Genomic DNA, 13,305 nt, shown 5'->3' on the forward strand with positions numbered 1-13,305 from the left:
GTCGCCTGGCCGACAGGGAGCCCGACGGCCCACCGGGAGAAGGCGACGTGGGTGCGTCGTTCCTTGGTGAGAGGGTCGGCGGTGGATAGCACGAGCGCCCCCATCTCCAGTAGCGACGAGGCCACGTCGTCGTCAGCCGCTGGCTCATCAACATCAGAGGCGCAAGGACTGTTTGGGCCCCACGTGCGGAGGTCGCTGGGAGGCGCCAGGCGTTGAGGTCTGGCCATGGAAGCGACGAGATGGGGGCGAAGAACTTGGGGAAGAAGAAAAGGAAGGAGACGGGGGCGAGAACGAAACCGAGGAGGAGCTAGAGGCACCTAGAGCGGGGGCTCTGCGGCCAACCAAACCGCCACAATGCGAGCGGCGGCGGTGTGGGGGAGGTGGACGGCGGTGTGGGAAGGCCGGAGCCGTTGCCGGCGCGAATGAAGCCTGCTGTCGACGAAGAGGGGAGCGGAGAGAGGAGCAGTTGCGATCGAGGGATGGAGGAGGCTTGAAGAGGAGGCGACGAGACGGACGGTGATGATTTGACGTATATAGATGGACGGTGCAGATTGGCTGAAGGCAGAACCAGGGGAGGCAGCCTACCCCTTACAGCCTTAATAGGTAGTATAGATTAATATACACGTATTAAGGGCGATGGTTATAAAATTTATTGGGTCCAGAAACTTACGAAACATAGTCATTAAACGGGATTCTAGGCAAGATACGACTCTGATGAATGGACCCTATTCATCAGCGACTATGATTTTTGTTAGGATTTAGTGATTACACAGAACAAAGTTCTGATCGAACTTGACGAAGACAGTTCTAACGATTGAGTCAGGAGATCTGCACACAAACTAGAGAAAATACAAAAAATATATTTTTTGAATTTTTAGAAAAGAGTTTCAATTCAAATGCAAAATTTTAAATGTAAATTCAAATTCACACAGACAAAAATAATGTTGAGCATGCATTGCAGAAACAAAATATTTATTTTAAGAGAATAATATTTTAAAGTATAATCTATATAAAAGTCACTCAATTTAAATAAATCTTAGCAGATATTTTTACTTTTATTTTAAATTAGAATTTTGGGAGTTATACATGAGTTGGAAGAAGGGTATTCTCACATACCTTATTATGATATCTTAATTTAAGTCGACTATGCCTAGAGGACGCCACATTCAAACAAACAAGATAAATCAACCAAATATACATCGATACATTATATTAGCTCATATTTTATTTCTAATTATAGGTGATTGAGCCATCCATTCTTACTTCTGGGTGAGTGCCTATATAAAGATAAAGACTTGTGATCCCAGAAGGCAGAAAATCATTCTTTGGGTAGGTCACAACTTATGCACTAAGTAAATATGAATTTTGTAACATAGTCAAGAAACTTATAACAAGAACACCTTTATGATTACACAAGGGGCTTCTACGCTTTCTTCTTTTTATTTTAAATTTAAAATATCAGTCTAATTTAGAGCTAAGTTAAATTTTCTATTTCAATTACAAAATTGCAACAAATAAAAACTAAACATAAGTGCAAAGCCTTTTTTATTAATTAATTTATCCATTTAAACAAATGAAACTCAATAAGAATAATTTATGTAAGATATTCTATCATAATAATTATTAAAAAACAATTCAGACACAGCCAAATTTTAGAAGTACAATAAAATAATTTTATAATCTTCACATATTTATTTAATATAATATAATTTCTTATGTAAAATCTATATTAAAAGATAGTTTAACTTAATTTTTTTGCAGAATAGATCTTTGAAAACACATTTATTAAATCACGAAATGAGTTTCTTTTTATTCAGAATGCGATTTTGGAGTGTTACATCGACGAGCTTCGACACCGTCTTGTTATTACTGGCCATCATTTTTTCGGCATCCTTTCTGCAGATTAAGAAACTACATGAAAGAAAATGATTGATCCGCGTCAGAAGGACAGTGACGCCACAAAAGAAAGAAACGACAGATGGGCGCATGTATAGAATTTACCTGCTGCTAAAGCCTGGGATACAACGAGATGCTTGCTTTTCATTTCTTTTTGGTTTACCTCTTGATCTCGCGTAAGAGAAATCCACAATACGCTTACAACAGGCACTCCCTTATTATGAGGGTTTACAGAGTCGGTTCAAAACTATGGGTCACAGGTCGGTGAGAATGACGCGTGTGCTTTCAATATAGATTGTTAGCAATCATGAAAAAAATTTGTACATCACCGATGCAAACGCCTTCTTTTACAGCCCCTCACATCTACCACTTAGAGGCCCACAAAAATATATCAAAATTTGCAACTTAACCCCTTAATAATTTGTTTTTCTTCTATTTATATGGACTATCAAGCGGTGGTTGTGAAGGGCTGTAAAAGAGATTCTTTTCATCCTGGATGCAAAGAATTTTTTCCAATCAAAATACACTGTGGGTTCAAGGTCGGTTAGAATGACCGTGGGTCTAAGGTTTACAAAGTCGGTTCAAAACAAGAGGCACTACCTAATAGCATGATGTTTATTATTTTCAACCTATGCTTCAATACACTATCTTTCACTTGTTGCAAACCTGTCATCAAAATAGAGTGTTTCAGAATAAATTCAAGAATTGTGAGAAAGTTGCAAAGCTGGGAAAACACATTATTAGATGTCTAAGAGGTGTACAATGTAGGTACCACGACACGGTTCTTCAAGCATAACACATATCTAAGACACAGTTTAGTACAAATGGATAATCTAAGGTCTTGTATCTTAATTAATGCTTCATACTCTTTGTATTAAATAATGACTAGAACATGGGGCGCCCTATCGGCAGTGCGCTCATGATCCGAATTCGGTCATCTTCAGGTCCTCAAACAATGTCATTCTGGACACATTGGCTATCGGCTGCTGCGCGAGGGATGATGCCTAGCTCTGGTCTACGTCGTAGGTTCCTCCAGGTTCATCCCTCTGTAGGACGTGGAACTTTGTTACCCTTGCTCGCTGTTGTGGGTGTCTGCGCTCGAGATCAGAACGATGTGAGGCGTCTGCAGGACATGCCGGGCGTAGTGTTCACCCACGACTTCTTTTTCTTCTGCTCCATCTGGTAGCTTGGTAGGAATCTCTCGGCCACAATCTGCCAAACGAACTCTCCACTGTCAGTTACAGGGGCACATGAAACTTGTGAGTGTATGAAATAAAAAATAAGTGAGCATAAATAAAATGACATCGGTGATGACAACATTTTTGTTTTAAAGAAAACTTGTTTAACTGAAGGTCCGTAAAAATAATATTTCAGGTAACACAAATGATGAAGGTACATATACCGACTGCCAGATCAGAACATAGAAATACTCCGAACCAGAAATCACCAAATGGGAACAGTGTAAATAGCAGTTGTACAAATTATTGATAACATATAGATTCATAACTCACCAGGAGCGTGAAAGGGAAATGTGCCCTTGGGCCATTTCTAAGTATTTTGGTGATTGAGTGCCAACGCAAGTGCTTTTGTGTTGATCTATGCAATGTGGTGGACAAAGTGCAAATCATGTCAAAAGGTATGTTTCTAGACTTAGTACTTTGTTTTAAGGACTAATGTATTGTGTCTAAGTGCTGGAAACAGGAAAGATTGAATTGGAAATGAGATGGCTCTGTTCTGCCAAAGCCAGCTCTGTCTAGGTGCACCGGACTGTCTGGTGGTGCACCGGACAGTGTCCGGTGCGCCAGGCTGGCTCAGGCGAACTTGTTGCTCTCGGGAAGGATTTAACGTCGTACGGCTATAATTCACCGGACTGTCCGGTGTGCACCGGACTGTCCGGTGAGCCAACGGTCGGTCGGGCCAACGGTCGGCCGCGCGATCCGCGCGGGACACGTGGTCGAGCCAACGGCTAGTAGGGGGCACCGGACTGTCCGGTGCGCCAACGGCTCCATGGCTGCCAACGGTCGGCTTCGCTAAATAAGGAAGGAAATCCGCACCGGACTGTCCGATGCGCCAGGCGACAGAAGGCAAGATTTGCCTTCCCGGATTGCTCTCAACGGCTCCTAGCTGCCTTGGGGCTATAAAAGGGACCCCTAGGCGCATGGAGGAGTATACCAAGCATCCTTTGAGCATTGTTGATCACTCACACTCCATTCTTGCGCACTTGTTCGACATTCTTAGTGATTTGAGCTCCATTCTAGTGTGAAACTTGTGATAGTCTCTTGAGCTCAAGTCTGGGTCTTGTGTGTGCGTATTTGCTGTGATCTTTGTGTCTTGTGTGAGTTGATCATCACTCCCTTACTCCATGCTTCTTTGTGATCATCTAAGTGTAAGGGTGAGAGGCTCCAAAGTGTGGAGATTCCTCGCAAACGGGATATAGTAAAGCAAGCAAAACATCGTGGTATTCAAGTGGGTATTTGGACCGCTTGAGAGGGGTTGATTGCAACCCTCGTCCGTTGGGACGCCACAACGTGGAGTAGGCAAGCGTTGGTCTTGGCCGAACCACGGGATAAACCACTGTGCCATCTCTGTGATTGATCTCTTGTGGTTATTGTGTTTTGTTGAGACTCCTCTCTAGCCACTTGGCATTATTTGTGCTAACTCCTAATCAAGTTTTGTGAGTTAAGTTTCGAGTTTTACAGGATCACCTATTCACCCCCCCCCCTCTAGGTGCTCTCAATTGGTATCGGAGCCGTTCTCTTCAAGAAAGGGACTAACCGCCCGAAGAGATGGATCCTAAGGGGAAGGGAATCGTGATCAATGATAAGGAGAAGGAGTCCTTCGTCAACGAGCCGAAGGATGACAAGCCTACCGACTCGGGCTCGGGCCACAAACGAAAGGATGGGAAGAAGAAGAAGACAAGGCGCATCAAGGAGATCGTCTACTACGACGACAGCGACGAGTCCACTTCTTCCCAAAAGGACAACGACGACAACGACTACGAGAGAAGGAAACCGATTAATTCGAACTTTTCTTTTGACTACTCTCGTATTCCGCAAAGTACAAATGCTCATTTGCTCTCCATTCCACTTGGCAAACCCCCTCACTTTGATGGAGAGGGCTACGGATTTTGGAGCCACAAAATGCGTAGTCACTTGTTCTCTCTCCATCCGAGCATATGGGAGATTGTGGAAAGTGGAATGAAATTTGATAGCTCAGATAGTCCTATGTTTATCAATGAACAGATTCATAGAAATGCACAAGCTACTACTGTGTTGTTAGCCTCTTTGTGCAGGGACGAGTATCATAAGGTGAGCGGCTTGAACAATGCCAAGCAGATCTGGGACACCCTCAGGATATCACATGAGGGGAACGACGTCACCTTACTCACCAAAATGGAGTTGGTGGAGGGCGAGCTTGGAAGATTCGCAGTGATCAGGGGAGAGGAGCCAACCCAAACATACAACCGGCTCAAGACCCTCATCAACAAGATAAGGAGCTACGGAAGCACACGATGGACGGACCACGACGTCGTTCGTCTAATGCTAAGGTCCTTTACTGTACTTGATCCACATTTGGTGAACAATATCCGTGAAAATCCTAGGTACACCAAGATGTCGCCCGAAGAAGTTCTTGGGAAATTGGTAAGCGGGCGAATGATGATCAAGGAGGCGAGATATGTCGACGACGCGTTGAACGGTCCAATCCATGAGCCTCAACCCATTGCTCTCAAGGCAACGAGGAGCAAGGAAACGCTACCTAGCAAGGTGGCACAAGTCGAGGCGGCCGGTGTAACACCCTGAATTTGGGGGTATAAAATTTCTTTGCTCATATTCACAAATTCAGGTGTTACTTTCCTTTTCTCATCCTTCCTCATTCTTTTCTTTCTCATATCTATAGGAGAAAAGTGCTTATTTTATTTGTAATTATAGTTTAATAGGTTAAACCCTAAGGGAGTATGAATTGTTGCATCATGTTGAACCCTAGATTTCACTTTTGCTTGGTGCATAATTCTTGGAAAATCTAATTTGAATTTGTGGCTTATTTGGATTTGAATCAAATAGAGAAAATAAAAAGAAAAGAGAAAACAATTCCAGAATAAAAGGAAAAAAGGAAAGAAGCCCAACCCCGCCGCCCCCTCAGCCTTTCGGCCCAGCTAGGCCCATCCCGCGCGCGCGCTCTTCCCCCCCGCTCTCTCTCTGCCCTGGCGGGCCCGCCCGTCAGCGCGGCCGCATTCCGCGCGCCCACCCCCGCTTTCCCCTCTCTCTCTGCTCGCGGGCCCGGCTTGTCAGCCCCGTCGTCCTCGCGTAACTGCCGCCCGAGCTGCGCGCGGCCGCCTTCTCCGCGCCCACGTCGCGCGTGGAGCTCGCAACCGCCCCACCCCTGGCCACTTGAGCCCAGAGCCCCACTCGCCCTCTCCCCCTCCCTCTTTTGCGCACCAGCAGACCCCTCTTCCACCTCTCCCTCGCTGCGCGCACGCCAGAGCGCCGCCGCCACAAATCCCCGCCGTCCCGAGCTCGTTTCCCGGCCGCCGTTGGAGCTCCGCCGTGTCCGTTGCCACGGTGAGCTTCGCCCCGGCGTCCGCAACCCGGGACGCGCCCCAATTCCCTCTCCCCCTCCCTATTTCTCTCTGCCCGCGCTCACCCGCCGTTCCCCGTGCAGCCGCGGAGGTCCGCCACCGTCGCCCCGGGCCACCGTCGCGCCATTGCCGCCGCCGAGGAGTCCCCGGAGCCCGCCTTGAGGTAAAGAACCTCTCCCGCCCCCTATCGGCCTTTGTTTTGCTCTCTGCTGCGTTTAATTCCTCGCCGGAGTAGATTTATGCCGCCGCCGAGCTGCTCCACCGTGAACCGCCCCCCTCCGGTGCCCCTGCCCCGACCCAGACCCCACCAGAGGATTCCCCGTGCCCTCCCCAACCTTCCCGACCACTCAGGTCGCCCCAGAGACCCGCCAAGCGCCCGCGCCCCTCGTCTCCGGCGAGTCCTCCGCCGCGGGGACGAGCGCCGCCGCCCCAGCTAGCCGTAGGAGAAGCCCAGGCCAGCCACCCGATCCCCACCGTCCGTCCCAGATCGGGCGGTCCCGTTTTAATTAGGTCAAGCCTAATCCTGGCCGTCCGCCGGAGATCCAGCGGCCCAGGCCCGCTTCCCCACACCCCGTCTCCCTGCCGTTTGGGCCCCGCCTGTCAGCCCGCCCGCGCGCTCGCTCTGCCCGCCGGCCCCGCCTGTCAGCCCGCCCGCGCGCTCGCTCTGCCCGCCGGCCCCGCCTGTCAGCCCGCCCGCGCGCTCGCTCTGCCCGCCGGCCCCGCCTGTCAGCCGCGTGCTCGCGCTGCCCGCCCGGCCCCGCCTGTCAGCCTCTCAGGCCGCCGCGCGCTCGCGCGCCCGCCCGCAGGATCTAATCCTGGCCGTCCGCCTTAGATCTGACGGCCGTAGGAGCCCGATACCCCTTCGCCCGCGCGTTTTCTTAAAGAGACCCCCGGTTTTCTGAAATTTAAACCCGCCGTCCCTGGTTTCTTACAGTTAGGTCCTCAGACCTTTTATTTAATTCAAAATAGGTATTTAGGGTATATTTTAAACCCCTAAACTTGTAAAATCCATAACTTTGTCATATGAACTCCAAATTAGGTGCTTCAAATTGAAAAATGCTCATGATGTTTTTGTCTATCTATTTAAACAATGTTTCCCTGCTGTTTCCATGTACCAATTAATAATTAATCATTAGGATAGGATTAAGGCTATTGGAACCCTATTTGAGATAATTAGAAGTTGGTAGACTTTAATAAAAGTTAGAGTACTTAAGTTTATGGACTTAAACACCTAAGTTTAGGAACTTAAAACCATGTAGTGATTTAATCCCACCACTGACTTAAACCGGATTAGTGGATAATGAATCACTTTGTATAGTCCTCTACCCTAGACCTAGGGAACACTAGAGTGCCTATCTCTTTTCTACTATGAACTTGTGATCTCTTTGCTGCATATGTTTTGTATGTTGCTTTTGTTTGTTATCTTCCCAAGTGCATAGTGTGAATGATTACTTTACGTAGACAACGAGCAGTCTGTGTTTCCCGAGGAAGTTGCAGAGGAAGTCCCTGATCAGCAGTTTGGTGAAGGCAAGTGTCCTCTGTCCCATTATGTCCCATTCATTTATAACTTACTACCCCGCATTACTTACTCGAAACCTAAGGATTGACTAGCTTTACACTTTACTTTGTCCTTGATGACCTTCTGGGTTATTATGGTTAGCACTCTGCTATTGCCTTAACTTAATCAATGAACATGATGTGACTATTTATGATACTGTTATCCTGATGATGTTGATGATCTTGTGATACTCTAGGGGGCTCAGGCTGTTTCCTGAGTACCTCTCCGTAAGGACTTGTTCGTTGAGAGACCACCCGGGATAACAGTGCAACCATGAGGGTGAAATGGGATGCCCTTAGCTGATTAATTAGATGAACTAGAGGTGTAGTTGTTTAGCCGTCGTGCCGTCGATGGGGTCCAGGCACAGTGCTTGCTCTGCCGAGGCTGAGTGCCGAGGTTCTTTCGTTTTGCTCTTTGTTAGTCACTCTCCTGCGGGGAGGAGTACTGTGTTTATCAAACTGGAGAAACCTAACGGGCAGCTATGATCTCTAGGGAATCTTTGTAAAAGCTACGTAGTGATGCCCTGCCGGACCACCTAGGTAGTGGTCAATGGGGATTAGCTCTCCCCGGGTAGAAAGGGAATCATGACTCATGGGTAAAGTGTGCAACCTCTGCAGAGGGTAGTGAAACTGGTATATCAGCCGTGCTCACGGTTATGAGCAGCCTTGGGATCCTCTTTGATTAGAGATACAGATGGTTCGAGATACAAGGATTATGTTATGGTTTTCGGTTCGACTATGATGATGATGTTCCTCGATGAGGGAATGGTTTACGGGTTGGTTAATGCTAAAATCTGGCTTCTACTAATGATAAATACCTGACCAACTAAAAGCAACTGCTTGAGCCTAACCCCACATAAAGCTAGTCCACTTCAGCCAAACGGGACATTTGCTGAGTACGTTGATGTGTACTCATCCTTGCTTTACCACAAAACACCAGGTTGTCCGCATTGTAATCACTGCTCAGGAGAAGGCGAAGCCGTGGAAGGAGACTTCCAGGAGTTCCAAGACTATGACGAATTCTAGGTGTGGGTTAGCGGCAACCCCCCAGTCAGCTGCCTGTGAAGGCCTTATCTTTACTGTGTTTCGCTAGCACTTTGATTCACCTGTTAAGACGATGACTATGTGGATGTCTATGACTCTGTGATGTAATAAGTTAATACTCTTTTATGTTATTATTCGAGCATTGTGCGATGATGTTCATTTATGTAATCGCTGTGTACGTGAGTTCTGATCCTGGCACGTACATAGTTCGCATTCGGTTTGCCTTCCAAAACCGGGTGTGACATAAGTGGTATCAAAGCCGTGCTGACTGTAGGACCGCTGACCTAGAGTAGCACTGGTCGTACTAAGGACTATTGACCTTCCCTCTCACCTTGACCTCTGTTGTTACTTCAAAAGTCGGTCACCTCGACCAACCCTATGTTTTACTACATATATATATTATATTATACCTTGTTAAAATTTTTATCTTGTTCTGTCTATGGTTTATTCACTTGTCATATTAGTTCTGTTCTTACTCTTGTGCTTACGGTGTCTTTTGTAGATGGCTCGTCTTAGACACACTGCACGTAAGTCGGTGATTCCTTTCCTGCCGTCTCGACTTGCGGAGCGTCCTCTGCACCGCACCGTGTCCGGTCAGTCGAGTCACCTGGAGAGGCTACACCACCGCCTGCGTGAGGAGCAGGAGCGTCGGCGTCAGCACAGAGAGCAGCAGGGCTCTTCCTCCCCACCCCAGCAAGAGGTGGAGTCCGTGAGGCCCCGTTCCTCTGTTGCCCAGCTGGAGGCGCCCCCTGCACCACCGCGGGATGCCCTGGCTGTTGGAGGAGCTACTGGAGGAGGTCCTGGAGGAGACCCCGACGACGACGACTCAGACCACAGCACGGAGTCCTCTGAGCCGCATGAGGCGGAAGGATGGGTCGCCCGACCCATCACCCGTGACGCCGCTCGCGGTTGTCACTTCCACGACGCACTCGACACCTTGCTGCGCCAGGCTTTCGACCGGCACACCTGGTCGATCGAGTATCGTTGTGTAGTCTACCAGCACAGTCGCGGGAGGTACCCGGACCGCTGGGAGGCTACCTGCCTAGTTCGCCGTCCAGAGGATGACCTCCGGGGTGCGGAGGCCGTTTCGGAGCACTATTCCATCTCCGAGAGGGACACTGCAGAGGCGGCTATGCAGGATGCAGCGCGGCGGGCACTCTCCCAGTACTGTTCTTTGTTCGGTGGCGTGGCCGACGGTCTTAACCTTCGGTACTACCCCCGCCGACCTACTGGCAGCATGGAGAGTGTGGTTGTCTCACCTGTTGGTGAGGCTAATCCTAGGTTGAGCAGCACAGTCAACCTAGTCGCAGTGCTTAACACTGAGCTGGATCACTCTCTGGACGAGCTAAGCAGGGCTCGAACGGAGATTGCGGAGTTGCGTGCTGAGTTGGCAGAGCGCCATCACCAGGAGGGTGGTTCTCCCGCACCTGTTGGGACTCAGCACCCTTACCGCTCACTGCCACGTGGTCACCACACTTATGGTTCCCCTGTCTGTAAGACCCGGATAGATCTAGAACCTTAGATCGTTAGCATCGGAGTTTGTAATAATTCTTAAGTCAGATGTCTCGGTCTTAGGTAGTCAGTTTGCTTATCAGTTGCTTCCATTTAGTTTAGTTTGCTTATCAGTTGCTTTCATGCTTGTTATGATGAACTTGTGCTGGATTTGAATCTTTGTAATGACTGTAGCCAACATGTGGGTTTCCCCTGCAGTTTGGCTTAGCTAGTAATGTTAATGAAGTCAGTTGTTTAGTTGGGAAACCCTTTACTCTTACTTTCCTTTCTTATCTGAGAAGCTGTGTTGAATCATGAATGAGGATCAGTGAAGCTCTTTGTTCACTCAGTGTCATGAAGAACTCTGTATTCTCTTTTCTTATGCTGAAGGATTGTAAGATCAATGCTGATGTATGAATGTCTTCCACAGATGTCTGACAACAGGCGCCGATGCAACAGGCGTGCTCAGCAAGAGCAGCATGACCAGCAGGAGGAACAATAGAGGCAGCCTCCCCCACCACCCCCGATGTCAGTGGAGCAGATGTTCTTGATGCAGACCCAGGCAGTGCAGGCCATTGGGCAGACTCTGGCAGCCATGCAGCAGGCTCAACAGCAACCCCAACCCCAATTGCAAGTGCAGATGCCCCAGATGCCACGAGATAAGCGTGGTGAGTTCATGAGAGGGCACCCTCCTACCTTCGCCCATTCTGCTGACCCCATGGATGCAGAAGACTGGCTGCGCGCAGTGGAAAGGGAGCTGCGCACCGCCCAATGTGACGACAGGGAGAAGGTTCTGTATGGCCCCCGTCAGCTGAGGGGAGCAGCCCAGTCCTGGTGGGAGTCCTACCTCGCCACCCATGCTGACCCCGAAGCCATCACCTGGGAGGAATTCAGCGAGAGTTTCCGCAGGTACCATGTGCCAGAGGGACTGATGATCGTGAAGAAGGAGGAGTTTCTGGCTCTGAAACAGGGACCCCTGTCCGTTAGTGAATACAGAGACAAGTTTCTGCAGCTATCCCGTTATGCACCTGAAGACGTCAACACTGATGCTAAGAGGCAGTACAGGTTCATGAGAGGTTTGGTGGATCCCCTGCATTACCAGCTGATGAATCATACCTTCCCAACCTTCCAGCACCTGATCGATAGGGCAGTTATGACTGAGAAGAAGCGTAAGGATATGGAAGATCGGAAGCGCAAGATGAGTGGACCCCAGTCCGGAGGCATCAGCCGTCCACGTTTCTCAGGCAGTTCATCTCAGCAAGGAAGACCTGGTCACCCACAGGGATATCAGAATCAGAATCAGCGTCCGCATCAGCAGCAGTTTCAGAGGCAGTACCCACAGCAGCAGCAGCAGTATCGCCAGCACAGCCAGCAGGGAAGTAATCAGTATCAGAAGCAGAACAACCAGGCACCTCGCCTTCCTGCCCCAGCAGCAAATCAGAGCAACCAAGCAGCCCCAGCACAAGGAGGAGGCATAGGATGTTTCCACTGTGGAGATCAAGGCCACTGGGCGATGCAGTGCCCAAAGAAGATGGCTCAGCAGCAGGCCAACCCCAATGCTCCAACAAGGCAAGGTGTACTGCAGCCAGCAGCAGGCAATCGTAGCCAAGCGTACAACCGCGGAAAGGTGAACCACTTGGAGGCCGAAGCAATCCAGGATGCACCAGATGTGGCAGTAGGTATGTTCTCAGTCGAATCTCATCCCGCGAAAGTGCTATTTGATACTGGTGCAACTCATTCATTTGTCACTGCAACATGGGTAGAATTGCATAACATCTCAGTAGAGGCAATGATGCCGCCCATGAGGATTAATTCGGTTGGTGGCAAGGTGCAAACAGATAAAATATGCTCAAATATAATGGTGGAAATAAGGGGGATAGGGTTCCCCAGTGACTTAATAGTAATAGACACCCCTGGGATAGATGTTATTCTAGGAATGAACTGGTTAATGAAGTATGAAGCAAATGTTAGTTGTGACAAGAGGACCGTAACATTGAAGTCCCCGACAGGAGAAGAGGTAGTGGCCAAGCTAAGGATGCCTAAGTCAGAAGAGGGAGTCTGTCACCAGATTTCAGTTGATAGTAAGGAGGCCAAACCGCTTGAGGCTATCAAGATTGTGTCAGACTTTCCGGATGTGTTTCCCGAGGAGCTAACGAGCATGCCACCCGAGAGAAAGGTTGAATTCGCCATAGAGCTTATCCCTGGTACCGCCCCCATCTCCAAAAGAGCCTATCGAGTGTCTGGACCAGAATTGGTGGAACTCAAGAAGCAGATAGATGAGATGTTAGAGAAGGGTTACATCAGGCCAAGCACCTCGCCTTGGGCCGCTCCAGTGTTGTTTGTAGAGAAGAAAGATGGTACCAAACGGATGTGCATAGACTACAGAGCCTTGAATGAAGTCACTGTCAAGAACAAGTACCCCCTGCCAAGGATAGAAGATTTGTTCGACCAGCTCAGAGGTGCCAGCGTATTCTCGAAGATAGATCTGAGGTCAGGTTACCATCAACTCAGAATCCGACCCTCGGACATACCGAAGACAGCATTCATCACCAAGTATGGGTTATATGAGTTCACAGTTATGTCCTTTGGATTGACAAATGCGCCAGCCTTCTTTATGTATCTGATGAACAGCGTGTTCATGGACTATCTAGACAAGTTTGTGGTAGTGTTCATCGATGACATTCTCATATACTCTCAAAGTGAGGAAGATCATGTAGAGCATTTGAAGATGGTATTGCAAA

Source organism: Zea mays, chromosome 4 (assembly GCF_902167145.1).
Source record: "Zea mays cultivar B73 chromosome 4, Zm-B73-REFERENCE-NAM-5.0, whole genome shotgun sequence".
NCBI classification, from domain to species: domain Eukaryota; kingdom Viridiplantae; phylum Streptophyta; class Magnoliopsida; order Poales; family Poaceae; genus Zea; species Zea mays.